Below are 18,831 nucleotides of genomic sequence, written 5' to 3'. Positions count from 1 at the left end.
CATATACATTATATATTACACATACTACACTCAGTACACTCAGTACACTCAGTGGTGCGGTGGCTTAGTGGTTAACACATTTGCCTCGTACCTCCAGGGTTGGGGGTTTGAATCCTACCCCTGCCCTGGCTGTGTGGAGCTTGTATGCTCTCCCAGTGCTTCAGGGGTTTCCTCGGGGTACCCCGATTTCCTCCACCAGTCCAAAGACATGCCCTGTAGGCTGACTGACATCTCTAAATTGTCCAGAGTGCATGTTTGTGTCCACAGTGTCCCCCACCTTGTTCCCTGGGAGAGGGTCCTGTGTAGGATAAGCAGTACAGAAGACTGATGGACATACTACTCATTTCATCTATACATTTACTGTCAAACAGCAAAGTGCATTATGGGTATTCGATCCCTGCTAGAGACTAAAGCACATCATTTGCAATTTAAAAATTTTTGTCGCTGTAAAGTGTAGAGGGTGCAGTGAGAGTTAAACCGACTTTACACTGACTTTACAGTTTATTCACCTGGATTTTACTATCTCCGACCATAAAACAATTCTTTGGTTGTGAGTTGAAATCTGCGTTGTCTATGTTGAGATTGCATAATGTGACAAGGTCAGTGGCGGGGAATTTAGTGCCATTGAAACCCAAGACAGCCTAAAAAATTTTTTATTAACATCTCAGTGTGTGAGCGCAGCTACGACACTCGTCTAAAAGCCACCAATAGGAAGACGGCATAGGATTATGGAAAACTCACGGAACGGCTACAAACGTTCGAATCCCACCTCCGCCCTGTGTGCGCAGAGTCTGCACGTTCTCCCCGTGCTTCAGGGGTTTCCTCCAGGTACTCCAGTTTCCTCCTTCAGTCCAAAGACATGTGCTGTAGGCTGAATGGCATTTCCAAACTGTTTGTAGTGTGTGAATGGGTGTGCAGTTGTGCCCTGCAATGGGGTGGCACCCTGCCCATGGTGTCCCCTGCCTTGTGCCCCGAGTTCCCTGGGATAGACTCCAGACTACCCCGTGACCCTGTGTAGGATAAGCAGTACAGAGAATGGATGGATGGATATCTGCCACACATATCCATCCAAAGAGAGTGATTCAGTCTGCAGCGATACAAATGGGAAGCAAGGTCTAGTTCAAGGGTGACAACACCACCCCGTGGCCATGCCCCTAATGTATTGCTGTACAGTAGATGTTTCATTGTCTGCTTTTATACACTATATGACCAAAAGTATGTGGACACCCTACCATAATATTCACATGCATTTTGAATATCCCATTCCAGATTTAGTCCCCCTTTGCTGTTATAATAAGCTCCACTCTTCTGGGAAAGCTTTCCACTAGATTTTGGAGCGTGGCTGTGGGGATTTGTGCTCATTCAGCTACAAGAGCATTAGCGATGTCAGGCGCTGATGTCGAGTGAGGAGGTCTGGGGTGCAGTCTGCGTTCCAGTTCGTCCCAAAAGTGTTCAGTGGGGTTGAGGTCAGGGCTCTGTGCAGGACACTTGAGTTCTTCCACTCGAGTTCTTCCACTCCGATCTTGGCAAACCATGTCTTCCTGGAGCTTGCTTTGGGCATTGTCATGCTGGAACAGGTTTGGTCCTCTTAGCTGCAGTGAAGGGAAATCGTAATGCTACAGCATACAAAGCCATTCTAGACAACTGTGTGCTTCCAACTTTGTGGCAACAGTTTGGGGATGGAACACTTATGGGTGTGATGATCAGATGTTCACAAACGTTTGGCCATATAGTGTACATACTGTATGTCCTGAACATTACCGGCAAGACAGAAACATGTGAGCTACACGTGTCCAAATCTGCTTTTCAATCAACACCCAGAACATCAGTATAAGAGATGTGGGAGATGGCAATGGCACCTATTGCATTAGCATTGGGACATTCCTCTTGCTGCCACGCCTCTGAAAATGATTCCAGGGCTGATTTTAACAATCTGAACATGTTTCTTCTTCCATGGGAAAAAAATTGGTAGGCATGTCTTTGAGCCAATCTATAAACTCATAGACACTTCTCACTTCCATTCAAATCAGGGGCATGTCCAGATTTTTAAACATGGAATAGCAAAGGTGAGGTTATGTGTAAAGTGAAAAAGCTTTTTATATTAAAAAAATACAAATATCAGCTTTCCTGGTGCATTCACTCTTACCAACCTCAAAGAGGAAGGTAGGAAGGAAGTGGAAAATTCCCAGTTCCCACTTGTCGTGAAAAAGTAGCCAAAGTTTCTGTGCAGGCACCGTGGTCTTTAGTAATAGTTCTCAGGTAAACCACGTAGCTTGTCAAGATTAAAAAAACAGTGCTCAGAGAGTGGGAGTGATGGCGTACTCTCTCTCTTCACTGTCAATCACAGAGACACTAACCAATCGTGAGCATCTGTTAGCTCATGTATGTGGAAGTGCGTAGATCACACTTTACTCTGAGTGTGTTACGCTGTGTGACGTACAGTGCTCAGCATAAATGAGTACACCCCCTTTAAAAAGTACGAATTTAATCAGTAGCTCAATGAACAAAAGAACAATTTCCAAAGTTTTCACAAGGCTGAGTTTTATTGAACACTTATTTAACTCCATAACATGAAATTAAGGTTAATAATCTAACTTAGATCACAAAATCTTCAGTTTTACTCAAATTGGTTGAAGCAAAAATGAATACACATCGCAACAAAAACTACTACGTACATCTAGTATTTTGTATGAGCACCGTGATTTTTAAGGACAGCACCAAGTCTTCTAGGCATGGAATGAACAAGTTGGCGACATATTGCAACATCTATCTTTTTCCATTCCTCGAGAATAACCTCTTTTAGAGCCTGGATGCTGGATGGAGAGTGATGCTCAACTTGTCGCTTCAGAATTCCCCACAGGTGTTCGATTGGGTTCAGATCAGGAGACATACTTGGCCATTCAATCACCTTCACCCTGTTCTTCTTCAGAAATGCAACAGTAGCTTTAGATGTGTGTTTTGGATCATTGTCGTGTTGGAAAAGTGCACGACGACCAAGTGCACGGAGTGATGGCAGCATCTTCTCCTTCAGTATAGAGCAGTACATCGTTGAGTTCATGATACCATCAATGAAATGCAGCTCCCCAACACCAGCAGCACTCATGCAGCCCCACATAAGGACACTGCCACCACCATGTTTCACTGTAGGCACCATGCATTTTTCTTTGAAATCCTCACCTTTACGACGCCATACAGTTTTAAACCCATTAGTTCTAAAAACAGTGATCTTTGTCTCATCACTCCAGAGTATAGAGTCCCAGTAGTCTTCATCTTTTTCAGCATGGGCCCTAGCAAATTCTAGGCGTGCTTTTTTGTGCATGGGCTTTAGGAGAGGCTTCCTTCGTGGACGATACCCATGCATGCCATTCCTCTGCAGTGTGCGCCGTATGGTGTCACGGGAAACGGTCACTCCAGTTTGGCTTTCTACTGCTTTAGCTAACTGCAGTGAACTTGCATGGCGATTTTCTTCAACCCTTCTCATCAGAAGACGCTCCTGTCGAGATGTTAACTTAAGTGGCCGGCCTGGACGTCTCTGTAAGATGGTTGCACTTCCATCTTTCTTAAATTTTTGGATCACTTTTGCTACAGTATTTTGACTGATATGTAAAGCTTTGCTGATCTTCTTGTAGCCCTCACCTTTTTTGTGTAAAGAAATGATTTTCTTTCTCAGATTTTGGGACATTTCTCTTCCATGGGGAGCCATTGCTGACAGCATGAAATGGGAAGGGCTTTTCTTTCTTAAGTAATGCTCTTTTATAGTCATCTGTCTGCTGGACACCTCTTAAATGAATCATTAGACTCACCTGTGGTTGAATGCCTGTTAAGTAGAATTTTGTAGTCTTAAGTGTGGCTTTTCTCCTAAGACTATAATTGGGGATTACTCATTTTTGCAACATGGGCTTGAATGAATTTGTTAGGAAAATCACTTTTTTGTGTGTGCAAATTAACAAATCTTGTTTGCAATCAATGGCCCACATTTGTAGGAGTATTTTGTAGTATAGTATCTCATAGAAAATGTTGATTCTGAAAGGAAACTAAAAGTTTTCTGACAAATGTAGTGGGGTGTACTCATTTATGCTGAGCACTGTAGCATGTGTAGTGGCTTCATGTATCTTGGAGGAGGCATGAGTTACTCTTCACCCTCCCCAATTGGTAGCTGTCCAAATTGGGAGAAAATGGAGTAAAATTTCCAAAAAAATGCACACTCAACATGCCTTCTCTGGTCCAAAATCTACAGACAAACTGAATTGCATTAAACAACCAACATGGTGGATAAATGCGTTTATGTTTCGAAATGTATTACTTGATTTGCTACGTTGTTTTCGTCAATTTCATCATTATTTCTTCGTCTGTACATCAAGTTTAGTATTTGCTACAGTATATTGCTAGCTCTTTAGCATGCTAGGTAGTCAGCAAGCCGATATGGCACTATATAGAGTTTAAAAGAAACTTTTGTATGCAAATCTTCAAAAACTTCACTGTCGTTGTTGCCGAGGTCGAGTGTTGTCGACACCCTTCCTTTTATGCTGCTAGGGTGATGGAGATGATGCACACCTCTGACTCATGAATGAAGGAAGTCAGCAAATGTGTGTTAAAAACAGTAATGGAAGAGACCAAACTTCCCCAACATCTTTTATGAGGTTATTATAGTAGGCAGAAATGAATACTTTGCCATGACTGCAGTGGCCACTTCTCACCCAAAGCTAATGGAAATTTTCATTTAGCAGCAGACACTTTCTTCATAACATATATTTTGTACTGACATTTACTGTCTATATAGTCAAGCATAAGTGGACTAGTGAATATGAAAGTGTGCTTTTATATAAGATCCATTGTGTATGTACTAGCATCTAATATGCTACTATACTATTTCTAGCTTTTATTTAATTGGGATTTTTCTAAATATCATTAAATCTAAAAATACCATAAACCAGTAATAGGATTCTGTCATTTTATAGACAAATTACTCTACAGGCTACTGTAGATCCTGGGGGCGGAGCTTTATGAACATGGGTGGGAATGAAGGTGTGGGCTGAAGGTGTGGGCATTCAAATGTCAAATCCATCTACTTAACTGTTAGAGACCTAATCGTGAAAAAATTGACTGATCTTACCAAATGCAACTTTAGCAATCTTTTACTTTTACTTCTGTTCCAGTGTAAGAACTTTAGGACAGGTCTCAGACAGGGGCGGCTCTAAAGGAGGGGCCACGGCCCCCCATGAAATACGCTTGGCCACCCTTGTGGCCTCCCTCTGTAACATCTGTAATTTGATTACAATTTTTCAATTGTTCAAACATACTAAATGTTTAATTTATTAAAAATGACACATCATGCCTTTCATCTGTTTATTGTTACGTGTAATGATGCGGAGCATCAGTGGAACAGTCAATTCCAAGCCAGCCTCTCCTTTTTTCTTTCTTTTTAAGTTAATATCAGAAAAACGCAGCTTGTCATGTTAGCAGGAAACTGGAAAGTGCTGAGTCTTTCCCGTGCTGTAAACACTTACTCACTGCTGACACTGGAGACTCCTTCCATAAATATTACATAAACGTCTCCTTACAGAAGGCAATAAAAGTTATTATTTGTTAAATATCATCATACAGCCTCTGTTTATCAGCTGAACCTATAAACGACATTGTATTAGAACTAGTGCTTTAATATAAACCTGTGATTTGAATTACAGCTGCTCTATTGCCAGAGCTACTGTTACAGAAAATTAATCAACACTTTCTGTCCAATCAGAATTGAGAATTTAAGAGCCCTGTGGTAGGATGAAAACAATCCTAAAACCGGAACCTGTCTGAGCAGGAGATACGTTTTTTTTTTTTTTTAAGTATCTAATTTATATCTTTCCTATTTTTGTCATTCTGATTTGGCTGGATGTTTAATATAACTCTAACATAACTCAACACTTGATATGATAAAACATTTGCTATATGTTTACACTGTTCTCCCTGCTTCTTTAAACAATATATTGCATTTTTATCCCACGAGACCAAACCGGATTTATATGTTTCATGGTGAATCATTACCAGGAATCAGTGAGATGGCTTTCAAGGGACTTGTTACTGTAAAGGCAACATAAGCTGTAATAGATAGAGTTTCTGAGGACACGTTACAGAGGACACCACACACACACACACACACACGCACACACACACACACACACACACACACACACACACACACACACACACGCACACACACACACACACACATGTACAAACAGAGTAGAATTATATTATATTCCAGTAAACATCACATCTTTTTTCCCAAATTCACATAACACATACTAGAGAAACAGCTGCTAACAAAAGACACAGAGTCTTATTTTTCTTTAGGTCAGTGCATGGGTCAATGCTCAAACGTACACATATACAAAGTGTGCTATTATCTTATATTCCAGTTCACAGCATTGCTTTGCCCTCAGGGGTCGAAGGTCAACTCTTCTTGACCCATCCGTCTTTGAAAGCACAATTGGAGGTCGTCACATTCACCCCTCGGCGAGGGAGGTGAAATGTCAATAGCAGTCGCACTAATGCGCTGTCATGCTCTGCATCCAGAGAAGAGCAGCGCTAGCATGCCCTGAATGTGAGACAGGTGATTAGAGGAAGCGCACGCTCAGGGGAGGAACGAGTGTCAACAATCAGCCTCTGACACCGCAAGACGAGATAATGGGCATAATTGCAGTGAAACACTGCTTTTCAGGCACCGTTACCTGGCTACACAGTGACATCTCAGACAGCAAGGTGAGAAATGATGCTCAGATAAAGACATTTTCATAAACTGAGCCTTTTCTATGACATCGCTTGATAAGATAAGACTTGCTTCATGCCTGCTGGGAAATGGAAATGTTACCACAGCATTTTTACAACAATTGAACACGTTTCAACACTCATCCCAGGTTCTTCATCAGATCTATTGAGCAGTGAAGCGTCAATATCGTAACATGAATCCAGCAGCTTTGACTCACTCCTGCTAGACAATTCATCATAAAGAAATGACATCACACTCATAAAACGCAGTGAGGATAATACAGAGATATACAAACATGAGTGGAATATCCACATAGACACGTATGCATATACATTCCTGTATAGTATAACACGTATACCAATTCTCAAATCTGATTGGTCAGAAGATGTTGAGTCATTTTCTATAACAGCAGTTTTTCTATAATTGCAGGTTTACATTAATACGCTAGTTCTAATATGTTATTGTTTCTATAGTAACAGCTAATTAACAGGGACATGGTGGATGTTCTACTTAATCTACACTTAATAATAAATCATGCTGCTGTATGTATAATTGTTGATATTGGTGTATAATGGAAGGAGTCTCTAGTGTCAATGTTGTAATGTATAGCTGTTCCTTTAAATTTTTCCCCTAAGGGAAACAACTGTTTATATCTTCTATAAAGTATGCGATAACAGGAACTAACTCGCTTTGTGAACAAACCAAGTCTGCAACATAATATGTAACTGTAAACAGATAAAAAGTGTTATATACTGTTTTTTTTAATATAGAGGATTTTAATTTTTTCTGTAGTATAAGAGGAATAAAACACTTTGCGACACGCATTTATAGGAAAATAACAAACTGCAAGGTTGTAACTTCAGGTCTGTCCACATCACATGACCCCACTGTTGATTACTTTCCTACAACAGCACTCCCCCAAGTGTTTTATTACCATCAACGTTAGTTTTTATCCAAGAATCAAATCCAGGAAGTAACTGCAGTGTGCTTTAGCAAAATAGTAAATGTTGTAAAAGTAAAGAAAGTGTAGTACAAAACTATTTCCAGAGAAACATGATGTTCTGGACAAAAGTTGTTCATTAGCAATGCAAGTGAAGTGACCAGATGATATTCAAAATAGTTAATGATGTGATAGCTGTTGTAAAATCATGATACTGATTCTGTAGTGTTTCCGAGAGTCAAGATCAGTTATTTTCCTTTCGGTTTCCTCACTTTTTCCTCATGTTGCAACAACTAGCAATGCAAACGGAGATGTCATTAATGTCATGCCCATTGCTGTTAAAGTGTCTCACCACTGGAATGGAGAAATGTTTCATTATGATGGTATGAAGTTGCTCGACTAAAAAAACAATCCACCAGTACACTCTGGGTTTTCCTGATGTACTCCAGATTGCATCTCTGAAGGACTTTTTTTTCAAAGTGTCCCATCTTTGTTTTTCTAGAATAAAAACATCATTGGCCAGTATGGTAGGCTAATCCTCATCTTAGCATTATACCGAATTTATGTTATTAACAATACAAGGCCTGAAAGTAAAAGTTCTTTGGCTTATTATTCTCCTCTAGTCACAATATCCACAACACTTATATTTGATTAGTTTTTTTTTTCCTGTGGAGAAGATCAGAAAAATCTAAAATTGTTAAGATGAAAACCAACATTGCCAAATTTCTGACATTTTTTTGATCGGTTACCTCCGTAAATACTGCCACTTTGTTTAAGATGTAATAGAATGAGTTGTAATGGAATGTTGATGTTGGCCAATATGGCGGAGTGCATGGAAGTTTGGTCGATGTTAGCGAACGAGGCTAAGTGTAATTACAGGGTAATTTTAGTCACTCAATCTTTTCTTAGTAATTTATCTACACATTTGAGAGAAATGTTCATATTCCTAACACTTTTGACTCATTTCTAGTGTCGCTCTGCTTTTGCATTGTCTGTATAACAGGTGCACACAGACTTGCTAAATCATTAGCTAGCGTATCCTTGGAATCCATATTTTCCCTAACAAGAGGCTCCTTACAACTTTATAGCCACTTGAACAGTGTATGAATCCAGGTTAACAACTCAACAACAGTGAGTCTATTTTGTTTTTTGCTCGATGTTTTCTGGGTAATGGAACTGAATGATCTCATCCATTGTACACATATGACTCATTGGGAGGGGGAGGGGGAAATCCCACAGTACCCATAATGCATAGCTAATGGGGTGTCTGGGTGATGTCATACACACATGAGACCAGACTAAAATATGTAATGCACTCCCCCCCCAGATCCCTCCCAGACCCCCACCCATAATATTTCCTTAATGTATCTATAAAATATAAATTATACATAAAAATATGTTTCTCCTGCACAGAAAATAATACACATCACACAAATTTTGTTGCTGAAAACACCCACACACTCATTTGATTCATTTAGGCCCTTTCATTGTGTGTATGATATGGCTGTTAACTGAATTAAGCCTGTGTTTCAGAAAATATAAAACACAACAAAGCATAATTTGTTGTCTCCAGGATGTGTTGATTACCTGTGAAATATTGTGTTTAAGTATCATCTGCTGTGAAGCCCACTTCATTCAAAAGCACTTCAGCTCTCTCACACCGACTGAGACGGGGAATATATTAGCCATGACTTCACTGTAGTCCTGGAGAGATGACTTTCTGGAATATACATTTCAGAAAGAAAGAGAAAACAAGAAAAAGGTATGAAAAGTGAGAGATATAGGAGGAACAGAGACCAATATAGATATCAGAGAGGAGATAAAACATACTGTACACACACATGTCTGATGATGATAATGACAAATCTGATTTAATAAATGTAATAAAACCCACAAATGCACTAGTTACAATAATTTTTTGGCTAACAGGTGGCTCTGGAGTATAAGACATCTCATACAGTCTGTCTGATATGAACTTTTGTCCTACATGGGCCGTATTCAGAGTTAACTGACTTAATTCAAAAGATTACGTTAATATTTATGTAAGGAAAGTTACACATATTCAGAGTTGGGTTATGTAGCTGCTTCTGGGTGTGTCATTCTGATTATGTAAATTACCTGTGTGTAATTCATGCCTATGAGGTCACTAGTTTTTTCTTCACTAGAAACATCTGAGATGGTGTTTTTTTAATAGCGTATAGATCACTGACTTTAAAGCCCAGGAAAAAAATTGGGGATAGAAAATACGGACTGAAAAAGGAAATAGCATTTTTTTTGTTTGCTCTCTCAAATGTAATATGATATAAAAGTAAGATAAAATTTAAATATGAAAAATACAAAAGGCTACACAGCTCCCTTCACCATGTGTGTAACACTCGCTTAACTTTTGCATAGTCCTTAAATCTGTAGTTATGTCACAGATGCACACAGTTTTGGTATTAAATCCCAAATCCCACTGCATGCTTCAACGAACTCTGAATACAGCCTCACGTTAGTACTGGGTCTATAACAAAACATAAGTGCCCCCTACTGGTGCAGTCTAGTTTAATTTTTGTCCTATTAGTGTTGCCATAAATCAGCGCTATATTATTTCCTTAGTGTTTATTGGCAGTCTATAGCATGAAAGGTGATGTACAGGGTGCAGCAGTATTATGGAGGCTATGACACTCATATTCCTCAACATACAACATATTTAAGTATATGTCAAATGAAACATGCTATCAGCTGATTAACTTAAGCTCTGCTGCTTTTACCCAATGATATCTGTCACTCAGCAACACACACCATTCAACACGCACATACTTTTGTGTCCATCTGTCATTAATATTCACTGAATAGATATAAGACATGTTTGGAGTCCTACAATAACAGTTTATTTCTCTCTTTAGTTTGCCAGTGTCTTTGAGGAGAATTAGAGATTAATGAGCATTTTCCCTCCAGTCCGTCGTATTGATCGATTCCACCGAGTCAAACAGACAGATCCACAAGATTAATGCTGCCCGATTCACCCGGCTAGATTAGCATTGATTTCCATTCCGCTGGGGAAAAAGGAAGAGGAAACAGTCTTCCATATTTATAATGCAAAAAAGGGGTGTTTGAGAAGGACACGCTAGAAGGAAGGAAACTTATCTGTGAATCAGATTCAATACAGAGTACAACATGGTCTTGAAATAAAGGACAACACTGTCTCATGCAAGTGATCTATTTTGTAATTAAAGGGAAAGCTGATGATTATGGTACAGAGAGAGAAAGAAAATCTAGTATTTGGTCTTCCTCAATTAGTTCAATAAGTACATATTTCCTGTAATACTAAATAATTATTAGTATGTTTACATAAAATTGCCCACATCAATTTTATATAAAATCACCACATCTTATTATGAGGAAGAATAAGCTAGTTCCAGATGGTTGCATTTTTTTTTTAATTAAGCAATTTTTTTCTTTTCCTAACACCCATGCTCTGATTTATTTTGAGATCTGGGTTTTTTATTTATTTTATTTATTTTTTAATCTTTTTACCATGGTGTGTAATAACACAGGGGATTTTTTTTCACACTGTACTTAAATACTTGTTGGGTATATTTTTTATTTTACTTGAAATGTTTCTGTCAACTTTAACTTTTATTCACAGCAGTTTAAAGCAAATGCTACTTTTACTGCAATAAATATACCCATTCCAATGGGCTTTTTTTCTCAGATGTGCAATCAGCAAAACTCCAAGTGGACAACTGCAGTAAGAAAGTTGTTAAATTGGCAATTGTTAGCTTATTATTTAGTTTGTCTAATATAGATTTTCAACAACATATTTATTCTGTTAACTTGTGTCAGCTAATGATGGCTGTCTAATGTTAGTTATCAGTGAAAATTGCAGTGATTTGACTGAGGACTGCTAAAGAACTATATAGCAGTATGGTCTAAAGCTTCAGTGGGTCACGATCAGCAGAATCCATCGTAGTCATGCTTGCCATGCATTCCCTCTATACTGAACTAGGTTAGCTAATGTTATGATTATGACCAGATTGCTCTGCATGTATGGCCATGTCTTTTTATAAAGATTCTTGTGATGTCTGAAAAGTCTTTCCCCCGATCCCCTAAAACTTCCCTGTTAGCAAACTGACATGGACCCATTGTCTATTTTAGCTGGGGATGTTGACTCTCCCTATATAACATTGGGGTGATGTTGGCAAAGGATCACTCTTCATAGCAACCCAGCCAACACTGTCCCAACATTGGCAATGTAGATTTAAAGGTGGCTGAAAATTTGTCAGGCCTGATGGCCTAATGCTGGCCCAACAGACAAACTTATGCTGACCCAATGTTGGCCCAGTGGAATGGCTAACATTGTCCCAACAACCCTGCCAAGGTTACCCATTACTGACCCAACATTGGCAAAAGAGCACTTTCATAACAGTACTACCAAAGCTGACCCACTGCTGGCCCAATGTTGCCAGAGTTGACCCAGTGTTGCCCGACATTGGCAAAGGAGCACTTTTCATGTCGATCCTGCCAACACTGGCCCACCATTTGAAGGTACCTGAAAATCTGACGTTCCTGAAGGCCCAATGGACTAAATTATCCTGGCCCAATGTTGGCCCAACGGAATGGCTGACATAGTCCCAACAACCCTGCCAAAATTAACCCAATGCTGACCAAACATTGGCATTTAAAGGTGGCTAAAATTCTGTCATTCCTGTAGGCCCAATGGACAAATTTTTGCTGGCTCAACATTGGCAAAGGAGCACTTTTCATGGCAATCCTGCCAACACTGGCAAGGTCGATTTAAAGGTGGCTGAAAATCTGCCAGTCCTGGTGGCCCAATGTTGGCCCAAAGAAAAAATGATGTTCACCTGCTGTTAGTTTGTAAGCTGTGGTGAAAAAAGCTCTACATTCTAGGTATGGTAAACTTTTGATTTCCTGCTGGTTTTACATCATAGAGAAGTCAAATCAAGAGAATTTGAGTTGCTTGTGTGAGCACTTGACTGTATGCAGTTAAACTGGGACATCTAATACCAGGGACTGTCCCCAAAATAGCAAAGTTGTTATTTTTAATTACATTGAAACTTTGGAAAATTGTAAATCTCCTTATATTCACTCTTTAACAAGATTCTTATTTTTTTTCACCAGCTCTTCACAGCAGTCCTACATATTTATTTGTCTCTGCTGCCACCCAACTTTTGACCTGACTGATTAGGGAGGAAAAAGTGCTTGACTTCACTTATTCACTGTTACCAAGAAAACTGTTGCTGGCAGTGCGTTTCGTCTGAGGCCACTTCCTGTAGACTAACATGTAAAATGTGTGCTGGTGGTTGAGAAAATAATGTCTTGTGTGAAAGAACCCCAAGCTGCTTTGGATGAACGTGTATGCCAAATGAACAGATGTTTAGTCTTAGCATAGACTACTAAAGACACATGTTGTTTCTCATGAGCATTACACCAACTCTCACCAACAAACTGTTTCATGCCCAGAATGCAGTACAGGAATATGAAACTTTCCATACAGTTCCTGCTTTAGAATTGTGTATGAATCGTGTCAAACACTCTTAATAGAGGCACACGTGTCCAACCTTTGAAGTGTTCCGCTCTCAACATGCTCTCTTATGTCACATCAAAAGGTTCGAGTGTCTCTGAATCTGTAGAAGTGGGAGAGTGAGGATGCCGCCGCCATATCGCAGTCGATATGAATTCCATTTGAACGCTGTTGTGATCTTTAATGGCAACGCTTCCGCGACAAAATTGACTCTGAGATGTCGCTGCCGCATTCAACCATATGTCACGCTCTCCAATTCAGTCATGGAGCTTTTTTTAAAATTAGCTCTCATCTTAGGAAAAAAAAGGGGGGAAGAGAAACGAGGCCATGGTGCTTTGAAGTGGAAAAACGTCCGTTCTTGGTTAAAGCTGTTGCTGAGAGTGTGTTCAGAGATGAAATGAACACGCTGCTACTTTTATCCGAAGCGACTTACAAACGAAGCAGAATACAATCCAAGCAAAGAGATGAGCAGTTGAAGGTTAAGAAAAGTGATGGGATTTGAACTCACAACCTTAGTCACTAGCGCAAGACCTTAACCACTGAGTTAAACCTTCCAGTGGCTTTGTCTTGAGACATGGCTGCTGAAATGCATGTATGTGTTTAATTTTCCAAGTGTTATGATTTGAATTTTAGCCAAGACATGCTTGATGTCTAACATTTCAGTTCTCTAGTTTATAGCTAACAATAAAAGTCTATCTCACCCAAATTTCATGCGCAAACCTTCCTAAACTTCTTTAAAACGTAATTGAGCATTGACAATTAACATAGTTCATGTTTTGAAATAAATCATTTTGTAAAATAGTAGGGGGTGTCTGTATTTACAGATTTCAACAGTTCAAAGTGCAACTATATTATCAGCTGTTTTCTAAGTTTCAATTTCCATTAAAAGTCTGTCTTTTTTAAATTAAAATATCCTGGAATAGTATAATGGTGAACACATAGTTCCACTTTGATTGTGCTTTCACAACTATTAGTCCATTTGCCGAGTCCAAATCAGAGGGAAATTAATATATTTGATTTTTTAAAAAAAATTTAGTTAGTTTGGTTTGCAATTCTGCATAATCGAAACAAAACACTAAAAACCTTGGCTATGGGACCTGTAGGGCTGCAAACATACTTGTAAAACTCTTTCATTCATTGGACAAAATGAAAGCAATGGAAAAAGGTGAACAAACCTTGACCAAGTGTGCAGCACACAGAGACTGGAATTAAATGAATGATTAGATAATTATATAAAAAACAAGTTTAAAGCATTTTGTGTATTGCATCAAGCATTTATTTTCTCTTTTGGTTCGCCTGACCAAATATCCAGAAGATGTATTTTCAATAGTGCTACAGCGGAAAAAAAAAAAAAAAAAAAAAAAAAAAAAAAAGCCTGATCACTACGAGTGAGAGGATTCTGATCTGTGCTTTAGCAGCTAGCAAAAGAAGATCTGATGTTGTCCTTCGATCCATGACAAGATCCTTTACATGCATTCAGAAGAACCCAGAAAAGGGTTGATACAAACATCATGTGTTTTCACATCTTTCTTATTCAACCATGTAGGAAACAGACATCAATTTTCCACTGTACAAATCGACACACTTTTTCTTCGTATGTGTCAAATCCTGCTTAGCGTTAAAACAACACAAAGGCATTTGATTGGTCAGAAAACAAACTCCTTCCACTCTGTTCCTCTGTATCCATCGGCATCTTTAGATTTTGTCTACAACATCCATCCCAGATTCACTTTTATGCAAAACAAAAACTTTCCAGAACTTTCTTCATCCCAATTCTTTGACCCGTGTTTGGATGCTGATTAAGTTTAAAGTATGAATTCATTATAATTCGTCAAAAAGCCTCACAGTTAATATGTTTGTGCTAGTAAGGAAAGATTTGTTTAATTTCGCACGGATTCAAAAAAAAAGTCTGAGCTCGTTTCTCTGAGCAAACACCCACGACTCAATAATTAAAAATTCAATTACTCAATTGTTTAACTGACACCTAAAATATTTATTCACCTAAATTGCCTGTTGATAAAATAACAGAGAGCATTAAGAAGGTCAAAAAGTGAATTACAAGCAATAGAGATGCCAACTTTTGAAAGTGTCAGAGAGATTGGAGGGAAAAAAAAAAGATGGATGACAAATTGTCATATAAGAATCACCGCCTTAAATGTTTTTTTCTTTTTTTTAACTACATTATACTTAACCATTTGGCAGACTGAGTCCAATTATAGAGATGTTAAACTAGAAGATAATTGAACAGTGGGATAGGATTTGAACTCACAACCTTCTGGTCACTAACATAAGCAGTGCTAACACTTCCATCCTTGTGACTAAATGGTGTCCTGTTGTGCTGCAGTTGGTCAGTATACTCTTCACTCATAAGTTACCTGATTATGTTGGAAAGGAGCCATCTTTTCTTAAGCTCCTCTAGACGTTTTTCCATTCCATTTTAAAATGAAGACTTGCCCAAACTAGACATTAGGCTCCAGTTCAGCTGGACAGATTACTGTAAAAACAGTGACGGCAGTAAAAAAAAAAAAAAAAGGCTGCATCATTATTTCGAAGCACAAGAAGCCTGTCCACTCAGCAGCCATCTTGGATGTAACAATGTAAGTCATATGGTATTGTCTGTACATAAGGAATGAAGCACTTGGGGACATGCTGTTATAGGAAAATCAAGTCATTATACAGTAAAGCCTGTCCACTCAGCGGCCATCTTTGATGTAACCAGGTGAGTGATATGGCATGCTGTATGGGAAAATAATGGGGTGATGTGGTGTGGCCCCAAAGTTGGTTATTTTCCTCCAGCTTTATTCCTGTTACCCCAACAATTTGCTAGTGCTAATGTCATAGTTTTTATCCATTTTTAGTTACATTTAATTCTATGCAATGTCTGTGTAACAAGTTAGTTCCCTCTCCAGCCTCAATTGATTGATTGATTGATTGATTGATTGGAAAAATAAAGGTCTTTTGTCCTGAAGACTTTCCCTAAATACTGTTACAAAACACTGACACTGGAGACTCCTTCCATAATTGTTGAATAAATATATATAAAAAAAAAAATCCTCATATGAACAATTACACACATTTTAAAAATTTCGTTATATGGAGTGCTATGATACAAGTCCCTGTGTATGTTGTTACTATAGAAATGATAACGTATTAGCCACTTACTGTCTATAGATGTAGATATGGATGGAACACTTTTCAACCAATCAGACTGGATCAGACTGGTGTTTGGAAGTAACTGTTGTACTGGGGCAGCAATTTTGGACAACCAGAATCAGTGTTTTTCTTATCATCCAGTTTGAAGATGGAGCTACAGTGCAGGAACTTCTCCCTGCTATTTCACAAAATCATTTATTTGCAAATGAGATTTTGCGGCTTAACAATGTCATTTGAAGCGGGTAAATGAAGATTTTGGAAAATGTATTAGTGGAAAAGATTGTAGATGAGATTACTTCAGTCTTCCATTACTTGTTAGCTGTTAGTCGTTTTTGTATTTTTTTTTAGTCCTCAGTGAGAGACTACGTCTCCTGTGGATCTGTTTCCTGTCTGTGTTTTAATATGCGCATTACTAGACTTCAGTATGATGAAAGTGAATAATACAGAGTGATATCTTTTCAGTCTATAGATTTCCTAGACACATGGATAAAACTTCTGAAGCAGGTAAAAGGCAGGTGTAGTATTTGATTATTTTTGCACAGTTATTGCGTAGGTGCAACTTACTACAGCGCTACACTCAACCTGTACTTCTGTACAGACCCGTATATGTGTAGGTTATTGTATATATGTTAATTCACACAGTTCTGTGTATCCACCCACGCTATATCCATAGTTCTATTTTTTCTCATCCTTATTTTAATCCCAGCTGCTGGAACACATTCCTGTCAAAGATCAGCAAAGTGTTATGTCATATCTCTGTATGCTGAAATGTCTAGCAGCGAGTGAGTCGAAAGTACTGGACTCATTTTGCACTCTCGCAACTTTTATATAACTTTTGTATATAATGTATCATTTATATGACTTTTGTACGATCTGATTTGATGTTCAATCCTAAAATGACGTTATGGTAAATGTGAAGTACTAATTGTGATTCATAAAACCTGAAAGTGCAAAAACTGAAGCGTGTGTATATGAATTTTCATGCTCATTTTTTCCTTAATTGGAGAATTTTAATTAGCGCCAGTGTGACAATGACTGTATTTAATTTATAACACCTTGATTGTTAAACTGTGAAGCAAAACCAAAAAAAAAACATGGAAATACTCAGCGCACATTAAAACAAAACTATTCTCCCAGAAGTTGTCACCACTTTTGTTTAAAATGTATTTAAATTGGATTGCTAATCTCCACGCTAGCTTCGTTGTCAGATTAGCAAAACTAACTAGCTGCACTAGTTACATACACTCACCAGATGCACTAAGAATCTCTGCTACTTCCTAGCAAGCTTTATTTTTCATCGTAATGTCTCTATACACATTTAATGAGAGGTCATTTATGACAGGATACAACGAAACCACAGTTATAAGTTCTAGGAAAACTAGGAACTAATTGCAAATTAGAAGAAGAAGAAGTAAAGTTGTAAGTGGAACTGGAGAAACGTCGAACCACATGCACTATAAGATGAGCGAGTTTTATGGTTTAAGATTTTCCACTGCTTTTACATTCCAGCTAGTCTATATTGTGCTTTACTGTACCCTAACTGCTGAAGACGTGATGTTTGGCGCTCATTTCTTTACAAACACAAACATCAGCCAGATGTTTTGGATGTTGTTGTGTCTAATTTCTTTCTAATTATGCCACCTTCATATTAATAGCTCATGGAAACACAGATTAAATTACATTTTTGCAAATTCAGTCAAAATTGGGAAAATGTTTGAATAGAAACCCAGTCACTCACACACTCACACACACACACACACAAAGAAAAAAAGAGACAGAAAGAGAGACAGTGTGTGTGTGTGTGTGTGTGTGTGTGTGTGTGCGCATGTGAGAGAGAGAGACAATGAATGGACATGACTGTCAGACTTCATGCTTATGTTTAGAGCATTTCTCATTAGAAGTGAAGGTTAGTGATTTTGTGTGAGTGTGAGAGAGAGAGAGAGAGAGAGAGAGTGTATGTGTGTGTGCTCCTCTCTCCCGCTGACTAGTTGATTGCAGCAGAGTTTTTTTCCCGTGGAGCAACAAATCTAACCAAAAGCGAACAGGGAAAACAAGTAGGACTCTCTCTCTCTCTCTCTCTCTCTCTCTCACACACACACACACACACACACAGGTATAGCAATAGGTTACACCAGCTTTTGCGCACCGAGTGGAAACACATCACTTTTTTGAAGCAGAAATAGTTCGAGTCACCAGAACACACTGTGACATCAGCTGGCTTAGATCCAGACAAACCCATAATCCATTTCTGTCCTTCCTGCTCTCTCTCTCTCTCACTCTCTTGTCTTCCTTCCATATACATTCCACATTCCACTGCAGTGAGTGAGTGGACAGTTTTGACAAACAATAATTTATCCACTACAGTTGACCAGAAAAAATGTATATATATGTACATCTGAGTGCAAATGTCATGCTGTTGCTTACTGCAGTCGCTGAAATTGCAGCTCTGTGTAG

This window comes from Pangasianodon hypophthalmus, chromosome 28 (assembly GCF_027358585.1).
Source record: "Pangasianodon hypophthalmus isolate fPanHyp1 chromosome 28, fPanHyp1.pri, whole genome shotgun sequence".
Taxonomy (NCBI): domain Eukaryota; kingdom Metazoa; phylum Chordata; class Actinopteri; order Siluriformes; family Pangasiidae; genus Pangasianodon; species Pangasianodon hypophthalmus.
Note: the sequence above shows the minus strand (reverse complement) of the source record.